Source organism: Hipposideros armiger, unplaced genomic scaffold (assembly GCF_001890085.2).
Source record: "Hipposideros armiger isolate ML-2016 unplaced genomic scaffold, ASM189008v1 scaffold_680, whole genome shotgun sequence".
Lineage (NCBI taxonomy): Eukaryota > Metazoa > Chordata > Mammalia > Chiroptera > Hipposideridae > Hipposideros > Hipposideros armiger.
Genome location: NW_017732030.1, coordinates 946,157 through 956,070, shown reverse-complemented (window position 1 = coordinate 956,070; position 9,914 = coordinate 946,157). Strand labels below are relative to the sequence as shown.

The window sequence follows — 9,914 nt, the reverse complement described above, 5'->3', positions numbered from 1 at the left end:
CCACAACACACTGTGCTAAATGTTAAAACAGGAGCAAACCCAGGTGACTGCCAGCAGGAGTCTCTGGGGTGGGGCCTTCAGAGAGCCTTAAAGAATGATTAAGAGTCCCCCACAGGAGGCAGAGCAGGTGAGGGCCTGATCCAGGGCCTTCTACACACGACTAAGGAGCTACTGAGTAAGGGATGACAGACAGGCAGAGACCGGAATCCCAGCTCTGTCACTGACCAGCTCTGCGGCCTGGGAAAGCTGCTAACTTCTCTAGTCTTAGTGTCTACAAAATGAGGAACATAGTATTTTCGGTTGGGGTACCTTTGAGGATGAAAAAGCATAATGCATGTTGATCTCTTAGTACAGTGCCTGATACATAATTTGAACTTGTAGGTATTATTTGAGCCCAATGGGGAGCCACTGGAGAGAATGAAACAAGAAAGTAGAATGTCCACATTTGGATTTTACAAAGATCATTGTAGCTTCAGTGTGGAAAATACACTGGCAAGGTTGCTACTGCAACCCCTCCTAAGGATTTCCTAACATTGGAACTTTTATTTTAGGGTGCCAGTCTTAACACTAACTGTAAATACTAATATGCTGTTATAAAATTTTTAGACAATACTTTATGAATTGCAGCTAATGTGATCTTTTATAAAATCTGGAAGTAGAATAAGCTTGCAATATTTTTCTGATTCCTTCCTCTACTACTGGAGATTGCTCTCACACCTGACCTGTTATAGGATTTATGGGTAATTTTATTGCTCTTTTTATAGCTACTTCCTGTCTTGTCAACTAGATTATAAATTCCTTCAGCAAGGAATATAGTACTTAGGATATTGCCTTTTACTCTTATAAGCTCTCAATAAATATTGGTTATTTTTGACAAGCAATTGATGACAATATACATATAAAGTTTTACTAAAGTTTAATGTGACCAGAGATTAATTTTAAGAGGCACCGAGAGAAGTTCTACTTGTTCTCCTGGCTTTGACAAATCAGTGCCTCTTTGAGCCCCTTTTTTTTGTAAAATTGGGATAAAAACACAAATCCAAGTCGACTAACTCACAGGGGTTCTAGGGCTTAAAAGAAATAATGTATAAAAAAGTATTTTGCTAACTCAGAAGCTTGCTAATATATGAACATTTGGTGGTGGTGAATGAGGCCTTATAATATTTCTTTAAAGCCCTGGACATTATTTTGCAATAATTGCAAAAGCACCCTTCCCAAGTGAGTGTTCCAGAATTCTCTGGCACCCCGAACAAGTCTAGCATTTTGTCCATAATGTGCATGAATTTATATTCATATCCATCTCTATATTCACAGCCTAATGCAGGTTTACTAGAGAACATATTGTTGGATTTTGGACTGGAATGGTAATTATCTCTAGGCAAGAAATAACTATTCATTTAAAATATAGTCCCCTGTAGGAACATTTTAATATTACTTGTAACATAAGTGTGAATGAAAGGCACTAAAATCCTCTCTAACATGTTTCTCTTCAACCTGCTAACAGGGTAAAAAGAGCAAATTATTTTCATCTCTTAAAGGAAGAATGGGGAACAACCTTTAATCCTAAATGTGGTTTTAGTAAATAAAGCCAAGCGGATTTTCACTTTCACTTTGTGGAAGACAATTAAATATCAATAAAAAATTTTGTAATTTAGGTCCTTAGAGATTATCAACCATCATGGAAACAAATTTCTATTTATTTGTTTTGGGCTTTTGATTAAATATTGTGCCAACAGCTGATAGTATAAATTTGAAGCAGGCCCCTGACCCTCATTTCCTTCCACTTCTCAGATCAATTTCCTGTGTTAAATAAGCTTAGCATGAGGAACAAGTAACAAACAGTTCATATATTACAGCATGAAAAAAATATGATTTAAAAAAGATAACTACATCTTGTGAGTTTCTCCAACAAAAAAACATCTGTTGGGTAACAGATGTTCAAAATAGGAAATGAAATTAATTGAATACACTGATGCTAATACTCTGCATTTATTTGTCAAGAAGGAAAACAATATAGGAATTTAAGGGGGTCACCGGAGCTTTGTAAAAGTAGACCAATGCAAAGTCTTTTCTCTCTAAACAAAGAGCAACAGCCAGACAGAACAATTAAATTGTTTAGGACAACCAAACTAATGAGCAGGCTGAGTGTCCAATATTCATTGTGTTTCAATTGCTGAAGCTTAAAAAACATGTTCCCATAAAAAAAAATGTTAGAAATAGTGGTAGTGCTCAGATTACTGAACCAAGAGTGCTGACAGAACCTAAGGGTTACAGAATGTGTAACTCTTAAAAGGAAACTCGTTCTACTTTTTAGTCTGGGGTGCCAGTAACACACCTTCCAATACAGGCCCACCCAAAGCTTCCCTCCTCACTCTCCTCAAGCCATGCACCAGGAGAGGGAGCACAGAATCACCAGCGCTTGCTTCCTCCAGGGCAGAGGTTGCAACCTGTGGCAGCCCTGGAGTTACTGCCAGTGGTCTGAGAGCACTGAATGTAGTGTCACACATCACATTCCACTCATTTTCAAATATACAGTCATACCTTGGTTTGCGAGCATAATTCATTCCAGAAACAAACTCTTTGTATTGCAAGACATCATTCGTTGACCACATTAAAATGTATTGGAAATGTTCGCTTATCTTGTGAAACACTCGCAAACCACGTTACTCCAATCCAAGGTTTTATTGTATACTGATGCTACCACCATACGTTTATTTCTCTAATAAATGTTAATGCAGTTCTTATTAACTTTCTATCTTTATGCACTTTCTCAGATGGGGGATTCTACAAGAGCAACTGTTTTCATGAGGGAGCCTGGGAAATCTATCAACTATCAACACTGAAATGGTTATCTTCAAACCCCTTGTAGGTAACAGAATAGGTACAGGGTGAGCAGAGGAGAGAAAGGGGAGGATGCCACCTGGTCAGCACCAGCACAGGCTGCGGTGAAAGCAGCCTGTCACAGTAAGTCAACACTTACCATTCAAAAACTGTCTCTATTATCACATTATTTACTAGCTTAATGAATATAAACGCAATCTTATTTGTTTGTCAGGAAGCTAACATGGAGAATGTAAGACTTCATATCTTCAAAGCATAAAACAAAGCATTTTTAAAAGGTTGATACTGAAAGCAGAGTTATTTGCTTAAGTTTTTTACAGAAAGATTTCCCTCAATAAATTATTGCTTGCTATACTTTAGAAGCGATTTATATTGAATAATATATATTATATATTAGTATAATGAATAATACATTATGAGTATAATATATAATCTAGTATAATACATATAAGTAAAAAGAAAAGACATTCCAATTCTATTAAAACTTTTTTGGTTTATTTTAACCCTAGTTATGTGAATCCCTGTTTTGTTTTGTTTTGTTTTTTGTTTGTTTGTTTTTTTTTAGCTGAGCCATCCTGCTACCCGTTGGCAGCTCAGCGGCTGCTCAGCTTGGGCAGGGACTCAAACTGCTATTGCTCAGAGCTCAAACTCTTGAGCAAGCTCTTAACCAACTGAGCCACTCGGCCGGCCCAATCCCTGTTTTATACACACAAATACCCACAATTTTTTTCAAGTGTTTTCAGAATAGTACTGACTCAGGTAAATTAGTATAGGACTAGGGGTCCAAGATCTAAAAGTACTAGGCACACAGGAAGAGCATACTGTGGACAATAAGAATTATAATGAGAAATAACACAACTCCAGGTATTAGTAATATAACATTAGGCTATAGCACTAATACATTATTATATATGTAAAATAATATATTTGGGTTGTCAGAAAAGTCATGATGCATTTTTGCAACAAAAAACACAGAAAAAATACATCATGATTTTTCCAATAACCCAATATATTTATAAATGCTTGATAATGCTTATTCGATAAAAGGCTGGTGTTACTACTTGACTATTCTGACACTTAGGCACTGAGGATGTTAAGAGGGTTAAAGATAGTACCAAGTATCCATGAAGTCAAGCCATTTTTAACAGAAATTGGTAGGTGCTTCTTTCTCAGACACATCCTTTATGAGTTTATAATTTAAATCAAAATATAGACCTCAGGGTTTAAAATACATTTTTCAATGACATGTAGTTACCACCAATGATTTTTACTTATATCCCTTAAATACACTATAGTTTGAAATAATAATTTATACCCTAAACACACTCCAGTATATATAATCTAAAATTGTTGTTGCATAGGCTGTTAGAAGCGATAAATTGAGAGTCCCCATGTGCTATCAGTTTCTTTCAGAAAAATATTTGTTACCTAGTCCATTAAAAATATTTGCTATAAATGCCATACCAATACTTTTGAAAATGAAAATATTCAACGCTGCTGAGGATGAAGATTGACAGGCACTCTCATTTAACTGAGAATACAAGTATAACCTTTCCAGAAGGCAAAGACTTTTAGTATTGTTCATAATAATCAAAACAAAGTAAGGAATCAGTCCTAGGAGCAGTTAAATTATGTTATAGCCATATGAGAGAAAAACAGAACCTTATATCCATGGGATAGAAAAATAGAACTGAAGAAAACTTAATTAAAAAGAATTAATAGAATATGGGGAAATGCTCACACTCTGTGGATCACATTAAGTGAAAAAAAAGTAGGACACAAACTTCTAGGTAATTTAAGTTTATATTTGTAAATCTATGTGCTTCATACTAAATATATTTTAGAAAAATAATGTGAAAAAAATAATACCAAAATGTTACTATAGGTTATCTCTGAGAAGCAATGTTAGGAGTTACTTTAATTTTTTTTCTTATACTTTACTGGATTTTTCTTCAGAGGATTTATCACCTTTAGAATACATCCAGGCATAACCTCATTTTATTGTGCTTCACTTTATTGCACTTCACAAACATTGTTTTTCACAAATTGAAGGCTAGACCCTCCACCAGCAAAAAAATTAAAGCTTGCTTTATTGTAATACTTTATTGCACTGGTCTAGAACCAAACCTGCAATATCTCCAAAGCATGACTTATATTATTTTAAATACAAGTCATCTGAGCGACAATCGGGACACCCTTGATCCTGGGGTTCCTGAAAGTTTATGGGGAGCTGCTAAATTGAAGTCTGTTTATCAGTAGAAACAACTGAAACAACCTGTTACAAAGGCTTTGAGACATTCTTAAAAGAGATTTCACCTTCAAAAATACAGGAGATCTCATCATATAGAAAGGAAAGTTAAAATGTGTAATTTTTACCCTTTTGAAACGATAGTCTTTTATTCAGACTCCCTCATAAAGGTGAGTTTGGGTTTCATTTGTACATTTGAGACCAATTCCACAGAAATTATTTTGAAATAGAATTATGAAGACATTCCAGAATTGCTACAGGAGCTTGGCTATGCAGAATCAGATCAGTGCATTTTTTTAAAAAGTCATGGATAGCGTGCACGTCACTTTGTATAGTTCTGCTGTATGTGTTTAGTGTAGGGGCTTCGGGCTTCACTCTGGAGAGAGGCCTTGTTTACCTTGGGCCCAAGTGTGTTCTACCTTAACCTTGTCCCTGAAAGTTCCCAGAGTAGTTATGAGAGATGAATTCTCCACAAAGCTCATAGGGACCCACTCCTCCATTGTCCTGGGCCAGCCATGTCTGTGTTCTTCCTCACCCCCAGCTACGCAACGAGGTCTCTGCATAACCACTCAGGGAGCTGACTACCAGCCCAGGCCCCTCATTCATGTTCCCTTGGCACAGTTAACCCACAAATCAGGCTTGTTGAGAAAATAACAGTTCCTCTCTCTAGTTCTCCTTTCCTCCGCGGTAAAGCCACACCAAAGCTCCCTCAGGCCACTGCTGACTCACGGTGTCCCTGTCTCCCCCTCGACCCACTCTTGGTCTCAGGTCACTTGGTCTCAGATCAAAACGTTCCTCACAGTCATTCAAAGTTGGACTTTCTCCTGTTTTCCACTTGCAGAATATTCCCTGAAATTGTCTCCCCTTCTCAAATGCACTCCAAAACAAATGTTTAAGAAAGCTGTCTCAGTCCTCCTTGACTCAGTCCTATTCCGTAAGTCTGAAATATGGTTTTTCTAAGAGCCTAGATTTCCTCCCATCTGCACCATTCTCTCTTATTCCACCCCCACATCCTAAAACGCAGCAGCACACCAGGCCAGAAGGTGATACAGAGCTCTCATTGGCATTTCCAAATCTTAACATCCCTGCAACACAATCATCAGCACATCCACGGCTCAGCCACATTTATAATATCCAGGACCAAGGCAGAGGGAGGCTACTTTTAATATACACAACACTTGGATGTAGTTTCTGTTGGTGCTGAGGTAGAGGTGTGTGTGTGTGCTTGTGTGCTATTTAGAGCCACAATTAGCAACCAAAGTTGCAATATCTATAGCAAACATATATTAAAATATAGGCTCAAGGTTTACATGTTTCATATTTGGTTTGGTTTGGTTTTCTGTTTTGGACTTGGCACCAATAAATCACTGTCTTAGTAAATGACTCTGATAGTTTCCAAAAGCTGCCCAGCCAGCTAACTTAGGTTGGACAATGCCATTTTACAAAAACGGTAAACAAGGATCCTAATGTTAATTAACCACAGTGGAATTATATCTAAATGGAATGTTCTTGATGGAGACATTAAGGTGGTTTCATTGCCTCACACATAATTCACATCAGATATATGTTTGCTTTTCCCAGGAATCCAAAATGCTGTGTCCTGGGAATCACCACTTTAGTTTTGCTGTGAGGAAACAGAGTTTTACCTGCACTGGCTTTGTACTGTGGAAGGATTTTGCCCTTGATTTCTGGGTTTAAAGAGAACCTATTGGGAAACAGAGCTTCCTAAATCAAGAGATAGATTTTCCTCTTCCCAAAACATAATTAGAACCCTGAACGAAATGTTGTATGACACCTAACATTGTAAGAATATCTCTTCTGCAAAATAATTTTACAATTATCATTTCCTCAGGATTGCCTATCATATTTAGAATAAGCTAACCTTATTCAGATTTCCTTCACGTACAAAACACAAGAAGCATGTTTTCTTGATTCTGAAAGGTCTGAATGTATTTGACTCTGGATTTCTATGTCTGAGCAGGGAAATTTATTAATTTTTAAGGATTCTAAGCAATGGTTTTTGTTACTATTACATAAAACTGAGAATTGTGGGGTTATTGATCATAAATATATATGTGCATCAGACTAGATTAACTGACAATAACTTGCTGCTCCTGAAATTATATTACTAAAAATAATTACATCCAAAATGCCATAATTTCATGAAATGACACAGCAGGTGAATGGATTTCTCCTATTCCTACCGCCTATGTAAAGAACACTCATGCTTCCAAAGAGCCACCAGTAACTAGCAAGACCGGGAACTCTTACCTTCCTGGCCTGGCACATAAATTGGTGCATGCATCAAAGCTTTCTTATTGAAGAGGAAAAATGGGGGTGCTGTAGAACAAGCTACAGATACTGTTAGAAAAGGTAAAAATCGTCATCTAAGACTCTTCACCTTTTGCTCCCCCACTTGCAATTCCCAGAATACCACCTTGCTTTTTGATATCCTGAGTTTCATTTCACTTTTCTAACATGACGGAGTTTAGGCACATTCAATTTTTTTCTGATTTTGGATTTGTATGAAGTCACTCAATTCTACTCTTTTTGTTTCCCTTTTTAGTTTACATAATAAAATAACACATGCTTTTTGCATTTTTTTTTAAAGCCCAAACATAACTCTATAAGGTAAAAAGTAAAAGCACCCTCTTTTCTTCATCCCATCTCACTTCCTTCAGGTAGCCACTGTCAAGAGTTTGGGAACAATGAGGTATACGTATGCCTGTACGCAGGTTTTAGTATGTGCCTACTATAAATCTCTTCCACATTTTCCTTTTTCCACTTCCTATATCTTGATTTTTTCCCCTAGGCAATGTACCAAAGCAGCTAACAGACACATTTATATTATTGCGTGTCTCCTTTTCCCTACAATGAGATGGCTAAATCAAGACTTACTGAATATCAAAAGCAAAACAAAAACCTGTCAGCCTAATACTAAATATATCCTTGGTTGTATTAATTTTCACACTTGCCTTCGACTTTAAAAATGGTGAAGACATATGGATAAACACATACACACTAATATATATGCACTCTAAATATATACGTTGTCTTACATAGGTAAATGTACCTATGTCATATATGTACGTTGAAATGAAGTTAATTTTCAAAGGCAAGAAGCAAAGGAAGGCACCTGTGTAGGTGGTGAGGCTAAATGGGTCCTGACTAGGTAAGGACATCATGGGGAAATTTTCTGGGCCTTGGAAGCAGAGACACGGGTTGCAAAGAACTCCACCTTATACTGATTGTGTGGTTTTGTGCAAGTTCCTTTACCCTTTTGAGCTTCCTTTTTCATCATCCACAAAAGTGGGGGAAAGACTTATCTTACAGAGATTTAGACACTAAGTGTTTACGATGGTGTCTTGAACATAGTAACTGCACAAAAAGTGCCTTCTTGCTCTTAATAATCCAGAAACTATACATAATAGATGGTGATGCAATACCTCATGCCTGTAAACCTTGCTCTTTTGTTTACCTTTGTTTTAGTTTGCCTTCATGTTTTTATATTTACCTCATTTGTATAGACACAGAAATAAATTACTGTAAACATGCTTAGTAGTTTTAGTGAATTATTGAAATATGATCCTCTCACTTCCTATTCCCCCAGAGTGTCTTACACCGGGCTCATTAGCAATATCCCAGCCTCTTGCTATGCAATCCTAAATTTTACTTACAACCTATGACAAATACAAGCCACCTGACTTCCATTAAATAACTGAAACATCGTCCATGTCGGCTGATGGCCAGCAGCTTAAAGTGTCAAAAGCTGACCTTCCCCAGGATGAGGCTTCCTATCCTCTTTTCACCGAACAACCCCTTCCGCTGGCTCGTGGCCATATCTTGGGAAAGGGATGCTCTGCCAACACCAAGGATCTCCCAAATACACATCTGCTTTTATCACATGTTGTTGGCCCACTGTATGTCCACCCACCCTTTCCATTCATCTACATTGAAGATGTAGATTCAAGTTGGATGTCCACAAAATCCTAAACTTCTAGTACAATTAGGGGAAAAGCTGGCCCACTATATAATCCAACTGTCTCCTTTTATGTGTGACAAAATTGAGGCTCAGGCACATGACAGGCCCGAGGACATACAACTATTTAGACAGCAGTTGGGATTAGACCCTCAACTCTCTAATTTTGGGTTCTTTCCTACAACTAATAGGCAAAGTTTTATCAGTTCCAGTAGCTCTGTAAGGTGTCTATTAAATACTTTTGGATGAAAGGAAATGTTTGTGGTTGTGAATGTGTGTGGGAGAGGCAAAATACACCGTGTGCTGGCCTTAAGGGTAATTAATGTACCTGTCTGTCCACGTGGGTGTGGGATAAATGAGGGGGAAAGTTGCATTAGGAATTTTTCACCATCCTACTTAAATTTACAGGCGGCTGTATAGGGAATAAATAGTTCCCTATAGGTGGACTAGTAACCCCCATTACTATCTCAAAAGGGCTCTAAGGACATGTTAGACCAAGTTGAAGAAGCCACGAGGTGGGGGAATTTCTCCTAGGACAGTAGCAGGCAGGGGAAGAGGTGTTTTTTTCGTATTTATTCACCTGGGGAAGCAGACGCTGTCAATTTCCTCCTCTTGCCACACTAGTGGCCACGTCCTTATCGCTGGACTGTCTGGTGGTTTTCGCCTCCTTTCTCTCGAGGATGTTTACGGCAAGGGCGCGAGTGGGCCTGGGCCGAGAAGGGCCTGGATATTGGGGCCCAAGCCTCACCCACCCCCCCTCCCCGGCTGCAGCGGGCGCCCGGCGAGGGCTCCCTGGGGCAGCGCCTTTGTTTTCCCGACTCCAGTTACGTTTGCGGAAGTGCTGCC

The 9,914-nt window shown here is 38.2% G+C and overlaps 1 protein-coding gene and 1 long non-coding RNA gene across 2 annotated transcripts in view; one reads left to right on the top strand and one right to left on the bottom strand.

Moving 5' to 3' along the window:
* The window catches only part of MFSD6 (major facilitator superfamily domain containing 6), a 20,352-nt gene extending 10,620 nt beyond the window's left edge, over positions 1–9,732 (bottom strand). Inside the window, exon 1 of the mRNA XM_019626477.1 lies at positions 9,649–9,732. The gene's annotated coding sequence lies outside the window, so the exon portion shown is untranslated. The remainder of the gene's footprint in view (positions 1–9,648) is intronic.
* Positions 2,783–8,643, top strand: LOC109372945 (uncharacterized). Its single transcript, XR_002122127.1, has 2 exons — positions 2,783–2,964; positions 6,671–8,643. It is a non-coding gene; the product is annotated as an uncharacterized LOC109372945 (long non-coding RNA).
* Positions 9,733–9,914: the final 182 nt, after the last annotated feature.